We start from the raw sequence: 8531 nt of genomic DNA on the forward strand, positions 1-8531 counted from the left end.
ATATTTTTGTCGCAAAGGAAGCTCATATAAAGTTGGCAAATGTGTCCATAGTAAATGCCACCCACTTAGCCAATGTTATGGGGTAACCCACGAACTTGAAATTCGATTTTAGTTAACAAATAACGGATGAATCTTTTTGACGCAGCAAAAAGTACAGCGACCCTCGTAAGGTCAACTATAAAATAGAAATAAATAAAAAAATCTTAAAACTCTACTTACTAGAAAATAAAAGCTAACAGACACACACGTTCTGTTATAACTTGAACGTATCTGTGGCAAACAGTATAGAAATTACGATATCATTTTAGCATTTTCATGGCTGCGTTGCACTGGAGGAATAAGCAAAAGAAAAACATTAGACCAAGGAGGCTTATATAGAGTATAGACCAAAAACCAACATAATATTCCCGAAAAAAAATCATGGACGTTCACGAAGTTTCTAAACATTTCTCCCACCACTGAATTCACTGAATTCAAGCTAAATTGACAACTTCTAGTTCTACCACGACACATGCTATTTTTCTGGTCCCTATCTCTACGGTGCTGGTAGCGTCGTCCGCCCGCCCAATCCTTTAGCGCACCCGGGGAATTTTACGGGGTTGGTTACGAGCTACATCGCGGCGACAACTCGAAAAGCCGGCTATAAAAGAGACTGAAACAGACTATGCTTACTATGCAGACTGCACCCCAACAGGCCTACCAGTGAAGAATGGTTACCAAGCTAGATACTATCACGCTTGTCGCACTATGTTGAACTTGACAATGATAACATCAAATTGTGTCCAAACACTGACCTTCGAGACCTTTGCAGTATTTCTGTGAGGTCGGCGGCCGTGCTGTACTTCCCTCCCTCCTAAACTCTCCTCGCTACAAGTTCTCTCCCACACTTGCTGCCTAAAAATACCGCTATCTCTTATATCTGACCTCCTTCTAAGAATTCTCGGGGCTACATCGGAATTGTTGCTACCGTAGAATGACTAACATTTCCCCATATAATAAAATACGTCTAAGCTGCTACCGTAAACATATCAATTTTTGACACGAATGAAAGCTTCAATCAATCAGAATAAAAATTGAGAAAAATTCAAATAAAAAGCAGAATCAATTTGTATTAAATAGTTTTGATTATTTTATGTTCAATAAAAACAAAATACGGTAGCCCATCAGTTTTATCGTCTGCAGATTTTCCCGCCGTTCATACCACCCCTGAGCTGACTGACGGAAACCCCAAAAATAAGACCGGAACCTTGGACAAACTCCAAAACATTTATCACCAGGAATGCTATTAGGAATACTAAAGCTATCGCGATTTTGTAATAGTTTGATTCTTCAATGTGGAAAAATAAGACGAAATGCGGTATCTCGTCAGTTTTATCGTCTGCAGATTTTCCCGCCTGAGCTGACAGACAGAAACCCCCAAAATATGAGCGAAACGTCTAAAGCTATCGTGATTTTGTAATAGTTTGATTCTTTAATGTGTTAAAATAAGACGAAATGCGGTATCTCGTCAGTTTTATCGTCTGCAGATTTTCCCGCCTGAGCTGACTGACAGAAACCCCCCAAAATATGACCGTTACCTTGGACGAACTCCAAAACATTTATCAACAGGAATAAGGGATACTAAAGCTATCGCGATTTTGTAATAGTTTGATTCTTCAATGTGGGAAAATAAGACAAAATGCGGTATCTCGTCAGTTTTATCGTCTGCAGATTTTCCCGCCCCAAAGCTGACTGACAGAACCCCCCAAAATATGACCGGAACCTTGGACGAACTCCAAAACATTTTTTCACCAGGAATACTTGCTGCCCTCTCAAGCGACTCTCAGATGCTTCTTGTCTCAGATCAAAACATTCCATGACTTGATAGCACCGAGAGGACGCCATTAGCACTTGTTCTTTTCAATTTTGCAGGCGAGGGTGAGGTCACGTATCAGGGATGGTTGGCACGGTTGGTGGGGAATATGGACCGCGTCTGTCACAGCATGTGGTCGTTATCGCTCAAGGATGTGTTTGTTGCCAAGTTCAACTGTTCTACGAAGTGTCTGGCCAAAGTTTTGAGAAGTTCCATGTGCGACCACTTAGCCCTAAACCTTAGTGAGCGTATGTGAAGAGAGTGAGAGAGAGAGAGAGAGAGTATGAGAGAGAATAGAGGGTATGAAAGAGAGACAAACAGACAGAGAACGTCAGAAAAAAAGATCATGTATTTCTTCTTCTTTAAATTATTCACATACTAATCATATTACATTGAAAATCGGTAAAAACACAGTGTTTTTAAAGCCCTCTCATAAAAGTAAAAAGATAAAACAATACAATGCGCTTTTTAACATTGAGCAAAATCACAACTCAACAAATTAAAAATCCTAACGTTACACAGAAAACGGAAAAGCAAGGACGTTATATGATTATATCAATAACTGATATAGCGTCCTTGGGAAAAGTAAACATTTTCTAGGCAAGAAAGTTGAGCGAAAACACAATTCAGCATATCTAAAAATACTAGATAAATAACAGAAAAGTAAACATTTCCTAGCCAAGATACTAGTAGTTAGGAAGGCAATGGAAAGTCAGCCGCTATCAAAAACACAAGACTCGATGCATATTGTAAGCGGCGGGTGTTGACGAGCACTGTCGCCAACGAACTCTCAATTTACAATACAAATACAATTCTCCACATCGTTTTAATATGAACGCGACAGCCTGAATAACTTGGTGGACATGACTAGTGAGTGACAAGAAACTGGCCCCCCACAAAGGTCGTCCAACTGATAAGACGACACTGACAAATGACCCTTGTGCAAGAGGGGACTACCTGTCTAGCTGGGTGACAATGTGCACATAGCATGTACTCTCAAAGCAGAGGTTAGGCTACGGCTTGTTTTGGACGTATTTTTAATGAATTTTTCGGCGAATTCGCGAGGTTTTCTTTTTGTCTACCAGCCAAACGAACAAAAATAGGAAAACTGAGAAATACTAAATAGAAAGCCCGATGAAAACGCATAAAATCATTTAAAAGACATCCAATAACGTACTCATACAAAATTTAAATGTTAAATCTAAACAACAAACACTTCAAATTGCACACTTTCCTTGCATTTTAAAAGCAGTCAAATTTAGTAAAACTTGTAAGATGATTCTGCATTTTATCGGGCTTTTATTTTGTCATCCTGTGGACAAATAAATAGAAACCCTGACAGAATTATGGAAGTCTAACCAAAACGTAAAAAAAAACGGAGCCTAACCTCTGCTTATAGTGCTTACAAATTTGACAGAATAAAGGCCATTTCGTTCCTGTATTGTGTCCGTATGAATACTGAATCAATCGGCACAAGGGCACAGAAACATTTACCAAAAGGACAGCCATTGCATATTTCTGCGGCGGGCTACGGTCACCAGGGAGGTAACGAAACTCCTGTAACAGCCGAACCATGTCTGAACGCTCCCAAATGTAAGGTAATATTTCCCTTGGCGGGGCAAATATGTCTAAAGAAGTAACCTAAACTCACCGTGGTCTAAATTATCCTACCTTCCATCAGATCTTCCTACGGAGGTATGGATCGTAAAATTCGGTAAAAATAGGCTGCAAAATTGGCCAGGAGAGTCCGTAAGGGTATTGAAAAATATGTTCACATGTGCAAGAAGTTACTGACTGGCAAATAAAACCCCATAGTGGCCCACGGAAAATATATCTCTCTATAGCAAGCGTAGTCTGTGCTTTACGCGGTATTTTATGTTATATATTGGATGCAGATGTACTTGGAACAACTTCAGACTTCAAAGCAACATATTATGGTCTGCCCTGAGAGAGAAAATCGTCCAAAACATACAGACCCCTCCCCAACAGCGATTCCATGTTGTGTGGGGGTGGAGCTTTTGTATAAAATAAAGACATAAAGCACATAAATGATAATATATCAGGTCCCTATGTGGAATACGAAATCATATTTAAAGTTTTCCATACCAAAAACACAACATCTTTTTGATACTCCATTATATAACTAGTGTACTCTATGTTCAAGAAAAGAAAGGCATAGCAACTGTATACATATACGAGGGTCTGCATGGGGGGGTCTTGGTAACGCTTAACGGTGAATTCAGGAGGCCCGGTAACGCTTAACGGTTACAACCTACACCAACCACAATACCCAAAACACCTCGACCTAAAATAGGCTAAATACATATTGAGTTCCAGTTAAACGTGGTACATTGCTCTAAATGAACCTTTCTCTAGTCCACTAAACCTAATAACAAATTCATTAGAGGGGCTGAAATAACATAAACAACTACGCGTAGTGAGTGACAAAGGGGCGTAATAGGGCTCCTGTGTCAATAGTAATCGTCCGCCAACAAAAGAAGTCTGTGGTAGTGTTGTTTACACATACAAATAGTACTAGGTGTTAATGTGTTGGCACGTACACAAATTTGCTGAAACACAAACCGTCTGTTTACACCATAAACCATTGTTTGTGTATTTTTTGTCTTTGTTTTACTACACGAGTTCAGAAAAATTGCTACACGTGGATTACGATTTACAAAGTTCCTACGACTTTGTACACGTTAACCAAGTGTTTTATTGAATTTCAATACCGACGTTTTGGTGACCGTCTGTCACCTTCTTCAGTTCAGGGCAATTTTGACAGATTTTTACGCACTGCAACAGTGCAAGATGGTATGGTTGTTAGCAGATGTGGCCCCAAACAACTATCTTGGTTTGAATTGAATAAAACTCTCGGTTTGTGTACAAAGAAAATAACATGATGAAGCTATTCACTGAACTGCTACCAGTGTTTTGTTGTGTTAAATCCGATCATATAACACCACTAAGACTTGTGTGACAGGTATCACTATGTAACTGGCAACGCGAGCAACATCTAACACCACCTGAATGGTAAAACGATACCCTTGCTCAAAGCTATGATCTTCCAGTGACAGATTTATTATATTATGGCCAACTTTTATGACCATAAGGTCGAAGACCTCGCCATGGAATTTCTTTATTCTACGCTGCTCACGTAGTTTCGCCGTTATGGTAAAAAATGGGCATAGCCCAAGCGTAACATAGAGCAGGTTTTTACACCGGTAAATGACTATGATTAACATAGATACAAGACAAAGACTAGGGGAGAACCAGTATTGAGTTAGGGGGGTTTAAAATATAACCAACATGTGCATGAAACATATAGAAATGTGTATCAAACTATAGTTCTTCTATGAAATTTTACGATTTTCTAACCTTTCATAGAATGATTTCCCAGAAAAGATGATATTTTCGACTTCATTTGAACCACTCTTGGATTGAAAATGGTTAATCCCTTGCCACTTAGCCGAAGGGAGGGATTTTCAGTCACCCAGGCTACTACCACTAGGCTCAATGTAAACACAAAGGTTCAAAACAACTGCCTTAATACTCTACCTCTAAGTCGATACATTCCAGGTCTATAAAACCTAATGCAAACAGACCTATTCAAATGGTTTAGGGCTTAGCCATTTTCCGTAAAAAAGCGGGAAAGACACGGAAGTTTGCAGACAGGAAAAATATTTGATTTTTGATGTAGAAAAACAAACGTCACACGAGAGTGAACAAAAGATATTTGGCGACCGTCCGAGTCCATAGTCCATTCCAGGGGGTCCGGGGGATGCTTCCCCGGAAAAAATTTAAAAATCAAGACCCTCTTAAATGCTATTTCCTGCATTTTCGGCAAATTTTGCCGACCGACTAAGCTAGGTTGATTTTGACATTTTCATCAAATTACACATGATTATATATACTCGTAGCTTTGGTCTCTACCCCCAGAGCCCCAACATATTTTTACCATTTCGAGCTCGGAGGGCACGAGACGTTGCCATATAAGTCCAGGAAAGTTTTAAAATCTGGACCGTCTGAAACGCCATTTACTGCATTTTGAAGGACGAAGCTAATATAAATTAAATGATATTTTATTAGAGAGAAAAGTTTTTTTGTGCGAAAACCCACGTCCCTAAAGGAAGCGCCAAAGGCGCAAGCCGTCGCAATGAAGGTTCGGAGAAACCTCATTTTCTGCATTCTAGGAGAACTTTTTACCCGAAACTAAGCTATGTTTGACACTGAAATCTGTATGAGTGATACAGTTTTGTTGAGGGCGACGCTTCCGCAACATATTTTACCATGTTCAGAGCCGAAGGCCGGGACGCTCGGAGAAATTTTGAAACCTGGACCCTTTGAAACTCAATTTCCTGCATTTTCAGGGGCTCTATCTGGCATTTGACTTCGTGTGTATAGTATAACGGGTTACGAAGAATTTCTTAGTAACGCTTAACGGTGAATTCGGGATAACAAATAACGATTAACGTTGAATTAAAACGACCAATAACGCTTGACGAAAAATATACCGATAACGATTAAAGTTGAATTAGAGCGGTTCGGTAACGATTAACGGTGAATTAAAATGGCTCGTAACGCTTAACGGAAAAAGCCATGCAGACCCTCATATACCCCTTGGTCTGAATATAGTGAATATAAGTCAAACATGTACAATGTGTTGAACAATGTTTAGATGACCCATTTGGTTACAACCTACACCAACCACAATACCCAAAACACCTCGACCTAAAATAGGCTAAATACATATTGAGTTCCAGTTAAACGTGGTACATTGCTCTAAATGAACCTTTCTCTAGTCCACTAAACCTAATAACAAATTCATTAGAGGGGCTGAAATAACATAAACAACTACGCGTAGTGAGTGACAAAGGGGCGTAATAGGGCTCCTGTGTCAATAGTAATCGTCCGCCAACAAAAGAAGTCTGTGGTAGTGTTGTTTACACATACAAATAGTACTAGGTGTTAATGTGTTGGCACGTACACAAATTTGCTGAAACACAAACCGTCTGTTTACACCATAAACCATTGTTTGTGTATTTTTTGTCTTTGTTTTACTACACGAGTTCAGAAAAATTGCTACACGTGGATTACGATTTACAAAGTTCCTACGACTTTGTACACGTTAACCAAGTGTTTTATTGAATTTCAATACCGACGTTTTGGTGACCGTCTGTCACCTTCTTCAGTTCAGGGCAATTTTGACAGATTTTTACGCACTGCAACAGTGCAAGATGGTATGGTTGTTAGCAGATGTAATTGAATAAAACTCTCGGTTTGTGTACAAAGAAAATAACATGATGAAGCTATTCACTGAACTGCTACCAGTGTTTTGTTGTGTTAAATCCGATCATATAACACCACTAAGACTTGTGTGACAGGTATCACTATGTAACTGGCAACGCGAGCAACATCTAACACCACCTGAATGGTAAAACGATACCCTTGCTCAAAGCTATGATCTTCCAGTGACAGATTTATTATATTATGGCCAACTTTTATGACCATAAGGTCGAAGACCTCGCCATGGAATTTCTTTATTCTACGCTGCTCACGTAGTTTCGCCGTTATGGTAAAAAATGGGCATAGCCCAAGCGTAACATAGAGCAGGTTTTTACACCGGTAAATGACTATGATTAACATAGATACAAGACAAAGACTAGGGGAGAACCAGTATTGAGTTAGGGGGGTTTAAAATATAACCAACATGTGCATGAAACATATAGAAATGTGTATCAAACTATAGTTCTTCTATGAAATTTTACGATTTTCTAACCTTTCATAGAATGATTTCCCAGAAAAGATGATATTTTCGACTTCATTTGAACCACTCTTGGATTGAAAATGGTTAATCCCTTGCCACTTAGCCGAAGGGAGGGATTTTCAGTCACCCAGGCTACTACCACTAGGCTCAATGTAAACACAAAGGTTCAAAACAACTGCCTTAATACTCTACCTCTAAGTCGATACATTCCAGGTCTATAAAACCTAATGCAAACAGACCTATTCAAATGGTTTAGGGCTTAGCCATTTTCCGTAAAAAAGCGGGAAAGACACGGAAGTTTGCAGACAGGAAAAATATTTGATTTTTGATGTAGAAAAACAAACGTCACACGAGAGTGAACAAAAGATATTTGGCGACCGTCCGAGTCCATAGTACCTAGTACGTGTAGATCTTGCATTTTGCCCCTCCCCACCCATGTCTATCTAAAGTAATATTTCACTGTCGTTACTACTAATTTGTCAGTATAGTCAAGGACTACAATCTTTTTTTAGCATGGATTGCCAGACTGTTTCCGGGGCCTGCATACACCAGCTACTCGGCTCTAGGGCCAACATACCCCGACGAAATTTTACCACAGGCCCCTTGTTTTTCTGGGAATAACTCATGTTTCATTGGGGGTATGTTGGTCCTAGAGCCGAGGAACTAGTTTGTGTAGGCCCTGGAAACAGTCTGGCATCCAGGCTAAAATTGTTGCATTCATCGACAACTGGCAGATGTAAAACACTGGAACGGGACCTAGCCCTTGGGGAGGGGGGTAGCAGGTGGATAGTTGCGGCCAAATTAAGCATAATTTCTTTTCAGATAAGGGTTCTATTGAAATTACAACGTTGGCTACAATTTCATTTGTAGCTAAAAAAAAAAAATAGGTAGACTGGGAACTAGATTTACCCC

General features: G+C 39.6%; 1 protein-coding gene across 3 annotated transcripts in view; it reads right to left on the reverse strand.

The window, feature by feature from the left end:
* The window catches only part of LOC118406096, a 30561-nt gene that overhangs the window by 10809 nt on the left and 11221 nt on the right, over positions 1-8531 (reverse strand). Inside the window, exon 1 of one of the 3 annotated variants that reach the window (XM_035805958.1) lies at positions 795-978. The exons of the other annotated variants lie outside the window; for them this stretch is intronic. The gene's annotated coding sequence lies outside the window, so the exon portion shown is untranslated. Of the gene's footprint in view, positions 1-794; positions 979-8531 lie in introns of those variants that run through there. 3 annotated transcript variants of the gene reach the window in all.

Source organism: Branchiostoma floridae, chromosome 18 (assembly GCF_000003815.2).
Source record: "Branchiostoma floridae strain S238N-H82 chromosome 18, Bfl_VNyyK, whole genome shotgun sequence".
NCBI classification, from domain to species: domain Eukaryota; kingdom Metazoa; phylum Chordata; class Leptocardii; order Amphioxiformes; family Branchiostomatidae; genus Branchiostoma; species Branchiostoma floridae.